Source organism: Eulemur rufifrons, chromosome 30, assembly GCF_041146395.1.
Source record: "Eulemur rufifrons isolate Redbay chromosome 30, OSU_ERuf_1, whole genome shotgun sequence".
In the NCBI taxonomy this organism is placed as follows: Eukaryota; Metazoa; Chordata; class Mammalia; order Primates; family Lemuridae; genus Eulemur; species Eulemur rufifrons.
In genome coordinates this window covers 18,097,805-18,109,471 of record NC_091012.1, presented here as the reverse complement: position 1 = coordinate 18,109,471, position 11,667 = coordinate 18,097,805, and positions in this window count along the sequence as shown.

Sequence of the window (11,667 nt, the reverse complement as noted above, 5' to 3'; positions counted from 1 at the left end):
TATATTCACACTTAATAGGTGCGATGCACACCATCTGAAGGATGGACACTCTTGAAACTCTGACTCGCAGGGTGGAGGCAAAGGCAATATACATAACCGAAACATCTATACCCCCATAATATGCTGAAATAAAAAAAAAGGAATTAATAAAGTGGGTCCTTTTAAGCTCTCTTCATCTGTATTCAAACCATCAACAAAAATATTGAACAGGCCACGTACTAAAACTGTCTCTAAATTTGATACCTTTTATCCTTTCACTTAATATTTCTCAACCACTTTTATTTTATGAACAAAACACCTGCAGTTCATGTCCCAGTTCAAGTTCCCATCATGGAACTTATGATTAATCCAATAAGCAGAACTTTTGGGGTATAATTATTCAATTAGTCATGAGCCTATGTAGTTGTTTTGCCACCTTTCTATTTTTTCATAAATATATAAAACATTGTCAAATGCCTGAATTGTTCAATCCAGATACACTATGTATACAACATTCACCTTATCTACTAACCCTTGAAGGAAGTGCAACACATCTGCAAACAGGCATGAAACAGTAAGTTGGAAGCATAGCTGTAGCTTGCCAATAAGTACACAAAAAGAATTTGTGGGATGTATATATGGCTTATTTGAGAAGAACAGCTCCAAGAGAAGACAGAAGTGTGTCTCTGTATGGAAAGAGAAGAAGAAAATGTTGGGGGTCATGTAATCAGAGGAAGTGTGATATATGAAACTAATTGAGAGTGACCAGGCCATAGCTTGAAGATGTGCCAGAAACTCCAAAAATAAGAAGTAAAGCAGCCAATTGAGGCCCACAATGGTGGGAGGGACAAGATTTTAGGTGTCAAGAGACACACTGAAAAGTGGTGGTTCCCAAACTGGAATATTTTCTACAACTTTGGTCATTATGAGCAAGACAAAGGACGTCCAAAAGACTATGAATTAGGCATTTTGGATAGGTGTAGCTGGCTAGCTGCATATGCCAGCTACTGACAATGTTATTATATATTGTTTTCTGTTAATTGAACTTCTTAATGTAACTTTGTGCCAAGGGTGCATAATATGCAAAATATTTTGCTTAGGGGAAAAGAAAGCTGCTTGCCTCAGTATAACAGATATTTCTAGCTGTAACACATACCAAAATAGGTTATTCACAGTAACTTGATTTGGGTCTTCTGTTTTAGCAAAAATGAGCATGGAGTTTTCAGCAAGTAATTATTCTGTCAAAAGTAACTGTTGGCCATGCATGTTAGTTGCTGGTGATCACCAATTCTTTTCCTTCTCATTAATGTTAATACTTCTTTTTTTTAAATCAGTTCTAAAGCCTTGACTAAATTTTACATCGAGGTCACATTTAATAAATTCTGGAAATTTCTCCTATTTTTTTGAAACTAAGTACTACATTTCTAGCCCCTGTTTTAGAGTATCTCTCCCATTCTCCATGAGTCTTCAAAGATCACCAAGAAGGATCTAATTCATAATTTTTCTCGGTAGGAACATGATTCATGATCAGAAGACTTGAACTTATTGAGTGAACTACATACTTCATTCTGTATTATCATCTGTCTTGGGTTATACTTTCTCTTTTAAATGTTCTAGTATGTCCACTGTAGATATAATTACACTGACAGAGAAGATGGTGGCAAAATGGTAGCTGAGTAATTTTGACGTTATGTTTTTTGAGACAGGGTCTCACTTTGTCATCCAAGCTGGAGTGCAGTGGTGAGAACATAACTCACTGCAGCACCAGACTCCTGGACTCAAGCATTGATCTAATTTTAATCATCTATTAACATAACATATGGCCCAAGCAGTTTCCCTACATGAATCATCATATGTAAGTGGTTCTCAAAGGATAAATCTTGGTGATATATCTTGTAATGGGAATCAGAAGACCTAAAATTTAATCCCACTTTCCTCCCTGTGCTCATATTTGCTGCTGTGACTTTTGGTAAGTCCCTTTCCCTCTCTGGACAATAGTGTCAAATGAGTTGGGTCAAGTGATACCTAGGATCTTTTATAGATTCTCATTCTAAGAGTATATTAGAATATGAAATTTCTGTAGTCATGAATGCTCACTGTCTCAGTCTGTTTTGTGCTGCTATAACAAAATACCTGAGATGGGGTAATTTATAAAAGATAAACAAAACCTTTTCTGTTTCACAGTTCTAGAGGTAGTAAGTCCAAGATCCAGCCACTTCCATCTAGTGAGGGCCTTTTTGTTGTGTCCTCACATGGTGGAAGGTGGAGGGCAAGACACCCTTTAGAAGGGCTCCCAATCCCATTCACAAGGGAGAAGCCCTCCTGGCCTAATCACCTCTTAAAGTACCCACCTCTTAATACTATCACAATAGCAACACCTGAATTTTAGAGGGGACAAATTTAAACCATAGTATTCATGCTTTTTTTTTGTATTCATGCTTTTAACTTATTCATTGTCCCCAAAGATATCTTGAGTCTCTTTTATGTTCTTCCTATGTTTTCCTTTCATCCTTTCCATTTCTAGATATATTCTTTTAGTCAATTCAGATCAGTGATTATAAATGTTAGTTGAATCATAGAATTCATGGAATTGTTTCACAATAGAAACAAATAAAATAAAATACCTAGCAATATTTAACTAAGGAGGTGAAAGATCTCTACAGGGAGAACTATAAATACTGAGGAAGGAAATAGCAGAGGACATAAACAGGTGGAAAAACATACCATGCTCATGGGTCAGCAGAATCAACATTGTTAAAATGTCTATACTACCCAAAGTGATCTACAGATTCAATGCAATCCCTATTCAAATACCAACATCATTTTTCACAGATCTAGAGAAAATAATTCTATGCTTCATATGGAACCAGAGAAGACCCCGTATAGTCAAAGCAACCTTAAGCAAAAAGAACTTATTGGAAGGCATCAATTTGCCAGACTTCAAGCTATGCTACAAGGCTATAGTAACGAAAACAGCATGGTACTGGCACAAGAACAGAAACATAGACCAATGGATCAGACCAGAGAACCCAGATATAAAACCATCCTCATATAGCCATCTGATCTTTGACAAAGCAGACAAAAACATACAATGGGGAAAAGAATCCCTATTCAATAAATGATGCTGGGAAAATTGGATAGCCACATGCATAAGAATGAAACTGGATCTGCACCTCTCACCTCTCACAAAAATCAACTCACTATGGGTAACAGACTTAAACCTAAGACATGAAACCATAGAATTCTAGAAGAAAATGTTGGAAAACTCTTATAGACATTGGTCTAGGCAAAGAATTTATGAAGAAGACCCCAAAGGCAATCACAGCAACAATAAAAATAAATAAATGGGACCTGATCAAATTAATATGCTTCTGCACAGCCAAGGAAACTATCACGAGAACAGAAAATCTGCAGAATGGGAGAAAATATTTGCATGCTATACATCTGATAAAGGGATGATAACTAGAATCTATTAAAAAACTCAAGAAAATCAGCAAGAAAAAATCAAACAACCCCATTGAGAAGTGGGAAAAAGACATGAACAGAAACTTCAAAAGAATACAGACTAATGGCCAGCAAATATATGAAAAATGCTCAAAATCTCTAATTATCAGGGAAATGCAAATCAAAACCACACTGAGATATCACTTAATTTCAGTGAGAATGGCTTTTATCAAAAAGTCCCAAAACAACAAATGTTGGCATGGACTTGGAGAGATAAGAACACTCACACACTGCTGGTGGGACTGCAGACTACTACAATCTCTATGGAAAGCAGTATGGAGATATCTCAAAGAACTAAAAGTAGAACTACCATTTGATCCAGCAATCCCACTACTGGGTATTTACCCAAAGGGAAAAAAAAAAGACATTCTTTAAAAGACATCTGCACTCAAATATTTATAGATACACAATTAACAATTGCCATGATGTGAAAACAACCCAAGTATCCATCAATCCATGAGTAGATTAATACAATGTGGTATATATATATACCATGGAATACTCATCCAGAAAAAAATGGTGAACTACTACCTCTTGCGTTAACCTGGATGGAGCTAAAGTCCATTTTTCTAAGTGAAGTATCACAGGAATGGAAAAACAAACACCATGTACTCACCATTAAATTGGATCTAACTGATCAACACTTACATGCTCATATGGAAATAAAAGTCATCGGAAATCAAGCGGGTGGGAGGGGGGAGGAGAGGATTGGTAAATTCACACCTAATGGGCACAGTGCACACTATCTGGGGAATGGGCACATGTATAACTTTGACTCAAATGGTACAAAAGCGATTTATGTAACCAAAACATTTGTACCCCTGTAATATTCTGAAATAAAAAAGAATTGATAGAGTGTTTTATTTGCATTTCTCACAGCATTTTCACAGTGAGGAATACCAACAAATCAGTCATTTGAAAAGGTACCATAAATAAAGTTATCATCAGTAATATCAATTTAAAGATAAACGTTCATCAATAAAAAGGTACTGATGCAAAGTTTGGAAATATCTGATTACTTGGAGACATATATTTATAGAATGTTAGATTTTACAGGTGAAAACTGATTTTCTGGGAGATAGGGGCCACTTTTTCCATTCTCCTCTGGTTTCCATGAGGGAAGATTTTTCTCTACACTCTCCTGTCATCTTTTTGTTTCCTCACCTACTAATTCTGGTGACTTAACTTGATTGATGTATTTAAGAGCATGAAATGAGCAAGTGCAACTCAACCTCTTTCTTCTTCTATCCCCTTGGGAGCTACCTGCTCATAGGAAAAATGCATTCTTGTCTGTTCCTTCATTCCTTAAGTTTTACAGGGACAGGCTTTCACATGAGGTTACCTGGGGTTGTGTAGCATTACTTGTGTATGAATGGGTAAGTCTGACTAATGATTTGGTGCAATATTAAGGAAGCCACATTTCCCAATATCAGTTTTATCAGTAATAAAGCCAATATTTCGATCTCCATGTGCATCACTTCTCTACCTTTCAAGTGGTTCCAAATTCAGGCAAATAAAGGCTTAGTTATATTGTTGCTCCCTAAAATCCATATAACCAGAAAGTAGAACTCCTACAACCCTAGAAAGAACATGCAACCTCTGTAGACTTCAGTCATTCTCCATTGTGGATCTGGGGAGTCATTCCAATAAATGTCTTATCAGAGCAGAAAGTTTGTCTATTTTCCTGGCCAAAACTTTTGGATTTCCTGATAGAATAGTCTTTCATTACCACTATTGACAGACTGAAATCTTTACTGAGTGACTATTTGCTACTAGACACTCTGGTAACCTTGGAAAACTCCCACTAGGAAGGCAACACGCCAGATCTGGTTCTTATGGAAAAACTTTAGACTTGTGTTTAGCTATACTGGCACTTTCCACATAAGCTTGTAGGCCTTTTGAATAAGACAGAGATATTTCCAGGGGTATCTCAGCACTGTCACATTGAATGAGATTACCTGGGCTGAAATTTGGGGACCCCTATGGATCCTAATGGAGTAGTATTTCTAGATTGAATGGACTTGTTTTCAAAAGGAATTTCTCCTAGTGTAACAGAAATTCTTCTCTCCTTACCTTTGTTGTTTGTGCTCTAAATTTATGACAAAGTGTTCTACCTCCAATCTCCTAAAATGAAGTTAGGAGAAAGTTCCTATACTATTATTTCAGGAGAGAAAAAAACTGTAATGACTGCAGTAGAATGACTCCAGCATCCTTCAGAAGGGACAGAAAAAACCATGCTGAGTAAGATGCTGGCCTGTCTACTTGTGATTCTGTTATGCTAATCTATAAAGTATACAATTCTAATGTCCTATTTTTCTGGCTGGAGAAATCCCTTAGCAAATACTTAGCAAATTAACAATCTATGTTTCTTCGCCAGAGCTCCCAAATTAGCCCTTTCCCTTAGAGCAAAAAAGAGACCAAAAGTGAGAGGGGGAGGAATAACTATACTGTTAAAGAACTGAAAAGACTGGCTTTGGATGGCATTTTTATTTTTTATTTTTTTTTATTTTTTTTTTTGAGACAGAGTCTCACTCTGTTGCCCAGGCTAGAGTGAGTGCTGTGGCGTCAGCCTAGCTCACAGCAACCTCAAACTCCTGAGCTCAAGCAATCCTCCTGCCTCAGCCTCCCGAGTAGCTGGGACTACAGGCATGCGCCACCATGCCCGGCTAATTTTTTCTATATATATTTTTAGCTGTCCATATAATTTCTTTCTATTTTTAGTAGAGGTGGGGTCTCGCTCTTGCTCAGGCTGGTCTCGAACTCCTGAGCTCAAACGATCCACCCACCTCGGCCTCCCAGAGTGCTAGGATTACAGGCGTGAGCCACCGCGCCCGGCCTGGATGGCATTTTTAAATACTTGGTTGAAGCAAGAGAAAGAAATATTAAACTGTGATGCCTTGCAAAGTGTGTAAGCCAAGTCAATCTGGGCTAGATTTTATATAAGTGTGAATGACAAACCTGTAATCTATAATCTCGATTATTATGGTGCATTTTATTTTCCCAGCAAAGATTAATTTTGAAAAATTGTATGATTTTTTTAGCTAAAATCAGAGTATAGTGAGTTATTTCATACTCTGATCAATACTGAGAGAGGACAGATTCATTCAACAAATATTCTTGAATTCATACTCTGTGCTAGACTGTTCAGAGGATGTTTTATTTTCATTCTACAGGCATACCTTGTTTTACTGTGCTTCTAATTATCACATTTCACAGATACTGCCTATTTACAAATTGAAGGTTTGTGGCAATCTTGCATCAAGCAAGTCTATTGCACCATTTTTCCAATAGCATGTGCTCACTTTGTGTCTCTGTGTGACATTTTGGTAATTCATGTAATATTTAAAACTTTGTCATTATTATTATGTCCTTTATGGTGATCTGTGATCAGTAATTTTTGATGTTAATATTTTAATTGTTTTGGGGTACCATGAACCATGCCAGTGTAAGATGGCAAAGTTAATTGATAAATGTTACATGTGTTCCAACTGCTCGATCAACCAGCCATTCCCCCTTCTATCTCCCTCTCCTAGGGATGCCCTATTCCCTGAGAGACAACAGTGTTGAAATTAGGCCAGTTAATAACCTTACAATGACTTCTAAGTGTTCAAGTGAAAGGAAGAGTCCCACATCTCTTGCTTTAAGCTTAGCGAGGAAGGCATGTTGAAAGCTGAGATAGGCTGAAACCTAAGCCTCTTGCACCAAACAGTTAGCCAAGTTGAGAATTCAAAGGAAAAGTTCTTGAAAGAAATTAAAAGTGCTAGCTACTTTAGTGAACTACTTGTGAACACACGAATGATAAGAAAGTGAAACAGTTTTACTGCTGACAGGGAGAAAGTTTTAGTGGTCTTGATAGAATATGAAACCAGCCACAGCATTCCCTTAAATCAAAGCCTAATCCAGAGCAAGGCCCTAACTCTTTAATTTTATCAATGCTAAGAGAGGTGAGGAAGCTCCAGAAGAAAAGTTTGAAGCTAGCAGAGGTTGGTTCATGGGTTTAAGGAAAGAAGCCATCTCCATAACATAAAGTGCAAGGTGAAGCAGCAAGTGCTGATGTAGAAGCTACAGAAATTTATCCAGGCCGGGCGCGGTGGCTCACGCCTGTAATCCTAGCACTCTGGGAGGCCGAGGCGGGTGGATTGCTCGAGGTCAGGAGTTCGAGACCAGCCTGAGCAAGAGCGAGACCCCGTCTCTACTAAAAATAGAAAGACATTATACGGACAACTAAAAATCTATATAGAAAAAATTAGCCGGGCATAGTGGCGCATGCCTGTAGTCCCAGCTGCTCGGGAGGCTGAGGCAGTAGGATCGCTTAAGCCGAGGTGTCTGAGGTTGCTGTGAGCTAAGCTGATGCCACGGCACTCACTCTAGCCTGGGCAACAAAGTGAGACTCTGTCTCAACAAAAAAAAAAAAAAAAGGAAATTTATCCAGAAGTTCTAGTTAACATAGTGGCTGGGGGTAACTACACTAAGCAACATATTTTCAGTGTAGATGAAATAGTCTTCTATTGGAAGAAGATGACATCTAGGACTTTCACAGCTAGAGAGAAAAAGTCAATGCTTGGTTTCAAAGCTTCAAAGGACAGGCTGACTCTCTTGTTAGGGGCTAATGTAGCTGGTGACCTTAAGTTGAAGCCACTGTTCATTTATCATTCTGAACATCCTAGGGTCCTTAAGAAATATGCTAAAACTATTCTGTGCTCTAAAAATGGAACAAAAAGCCTGGAAGACTGCATGTCTGTTTACCACATGCTTTACTGAATATTTTAAGCCCAGTGTTGAGACCCACTGCTCAAAAAAAGAGATTCATTTCAAAATATTATTGCTCATTGTTAATGCACCTGGTCACCCAAGAGCTCTGATGGAGAAATACAAGGATGTTAATGTTGTTTTCATTCCTGCTAACACAACATAAATTCTGCAGCCCATGAATCAAGCAGTAATTTTGAATTTCAAGTCTTATTATTTAAGAAATACATTTTGTAAAGCTATAGGTGATATAGACAATGATTGCTCTGATGGATCTGGGCAAAGTAAATTAAAAACCCTCAGGAAAGGCTTCACCATTCTAGATGCCATTAAGAACATTCATGATTCATAGGAAGAGTTCAAAATAATAACATTAACAGGAGTTTGGAAGAGGTTGGTTACAACTTTCCTGGATGACTTCGAAGGGTTCAAGACTTCAGTGAAGAAAGTAACTGTAGATGTGGTGGAAATATCAAGGGAACTAAAATTAGAAGTGGAGCCTGAATTTGTGACTGAATTGCTGCAATCTCATGACAAAACTTGAACAGATGAGGTGTTCTTTCTTATAGATGAACAAAGAAAGTAGTTTCTTGAGATGGAATCTACTCCTGGTTAAGATGCTGTGAACACTGTTGAAATGACAACAAAGTATTTAGAATATTACACAAACTTAGTTGATAAACCAGCAGCAGGGTTTGAGAAGACTGACTCCAATTTTCAAAGAAGTTCTACTGTGGGTAAAATGTTATCAAACAGCATTGCATGCTACAGAGAAATTTTTCATGAAAGGAAGGATCAGACTTCATTGTTGTCTTAAGAACTTGCCACAGCCACCACCAACCTTCAGCAGCCACCACCCTGATCAGTCACCAGCCATCAACATTTAGGCAAGACACTCCACCTGCAAAATGATTATGATTCACTGAAGGCTCACATGATCTTTATTAACATTTTTATCAATAAAATATCTTTGAATTAAGGTATGTACATTGTTTTTATACACAATGCTATTGCACACTTAATAGACTACAGGGTAACATAAACTTACCTTTATATGCGCTGGGAAACCAAGACATTCATGTGACTAGTGGTCTGGAACTGAACCCACAATATCTCTGAGGTATGCTCGTGGTAATGAGGCAGTTGCATATAATGATCAACTCAGGAAAGATGACTGGGCCAGAGATGTTGTACATTTAGGAGTCTTTGGCATATGGGTAATAATAGTAATTTTGACCACAGGAATGGATGAGATGATTCAGGGAGAATATATAAAGGGACATGAGAAGGCAGCCTTATACAGAAGTCTGGGAAAGTCCAGCTTTTAAGGGGAGGTAGAGGAAGGCGCTCTAACCGAGGAGAATGAGTATGCAGAGAGGTCAGGTCAGGAGAGTGTGGTATCAGTGGAGCAGTGTGTCTGTCAAGACATGGGCAGCCCACTGAGAGGTCGAGGAAGATGAGGGCTGACAGGTGACCAGGGGCAATGCACCATGAAGACCATTGGTGGCCTTGGCAACATGCTGTGTTCCTGGGGTGGTGGATGCAAGGCCACATTGGAGCATGTTGGGGAAAGATTAGGAGGTGAGATGTTGGAAAGAGCGAGCATAGATGACTTTTGAAGGGTTTGACAGGGAAGAAGAATGTTAGGGGAATGAGGATGGGGATGAGGTTTTGTTTTGTTTTGGTTTTTTTTCTTGGTGGTTGCATTATTTCTTATTGTACAGATAAGGGTTTTGATAAAATGTTTTAAGTATAGACTATTGGTTCAGACTACAAGCTTTAGAGTCAGACCTATGTCTGAAATGGCCCATTGCTACTTACTAATTGTATGATTCTGACTCACTGAATATCTTTCTGTGTTGTTGTATGGATTAAATATGATGTAATTAAGGATGCATATGAAAACAAAGCATTATTTAGCTAATACTGGCCATTTTCTAGTAAAATCTTTTAATGGTGAATTCAGTCAGAACTGTGTATTTGTGAACATAGATGAAAATTTCATTGCTAACCAATATAAGTGTGATTTCAGAGGTATACAAGGATGTGGTTTTGATGGAGAACTTTTTCTTTGATTTCTTAAGATGGGAGGTGTTGAATATACAGGAGAAAGAGCAAGGTAGAGAGGTATCCAGCTCATGGCAGGTGAAGGGACTGGTATTAACAAGAAGTAGAGACCGTTTCTCTCAGAACAGGAGGAAAGGAGAGGTGGATGGGGGGCACAAGTATATTGGTAGTCTCAGAGGCAGGAAGTAGAAGGGTTTTCTGGGGAAGGGCTGGAGCGCCTCTCGAGCAGGGGGTTCTGGAAGTCCCCTCTAAACCTGCCAGGGAGAGCCAAACTGGGCAGACTTTGGCTTTGAAGTCTATTTCCTCCTTCCACCTTCCCAGGAGCTTGAGTCTCCCTCTCAGGCCTGGTGGATGGCTACAGGTCTCCGCCTTCCTGTCCTCCAGTCACTTCTTCCCAGACCTGGTCATCATAGGCTATGGGTTCATTCTGAAGTTACCTGGCATCTGAGGTGGGCTTGCCCTGTGTCTGTCCTGCCTCTAGACCCCCTCCACATTGTGGTCCAACCTTACCACCATATAGGTCTCTTTACTTTTCACATCTATATGCTATAGTTGTCTTATATATTACATCTACATATATTGAAAACCCTATCAGACATTGTTATATTTTTTAGTTTCAACCATCAAACATTTTATAAGAGACTTAAGAAGAGAAAATTCTATTTTAAATCTCTCTCTCTCTCTCTCTCTCTCTCTATATATATATATATCTCCAGCTATTTATCATTTCTGTTGCTTTTTTATTCATTCTTGATGATCCAGATTTTCTTCTGGTATCATTCTCTTCTGTCTGAAGAACTTTTAGAAATTCTTTTAAAGCAGGTCTGCTAGTCTTGAATTTTTTTAGTTTTTCTTCATTTGAAAATGTATTTATTTGATCTTTATTAAGGATATTTTCACTGGGTTTAGAATTCTTGGTTGACAGTCTTTCAGCACTTGAAAAATGTGTACTTCCTTCTGGACCCCATAGTTTTGAATGAGAAATCTGTTTTCCCCTGTAGAATGCATTGTTTTTCTATGGCTGATTTCAAGACTTTTTCTTTCTCACTAATTTTCAGCAATTTGATTATTATGTATCTGGAGTTTATCCTGGATGAGGTTGACTCATCTTCCTGAATCTGTATATTTATGTCTCTGCCAAACTTGAGAAATTTTCAGCCATTTTTTTCTTCTAATATTTTTTCAACTCATTGTTCTTTCTCATCCTTCTTGGATTCCAATCATGTGAATTACAGAAGTTTTGTTATTATCCCATAGTTCCCTGAGTCTCTCTTCATTTTTTGAATCATTTTTTCTCTGTGTTCAGATTGGGTAATATCAAATGATCTATTTTCAAGTTCACTGACTCTTTCTTCTGTCATCTCTATT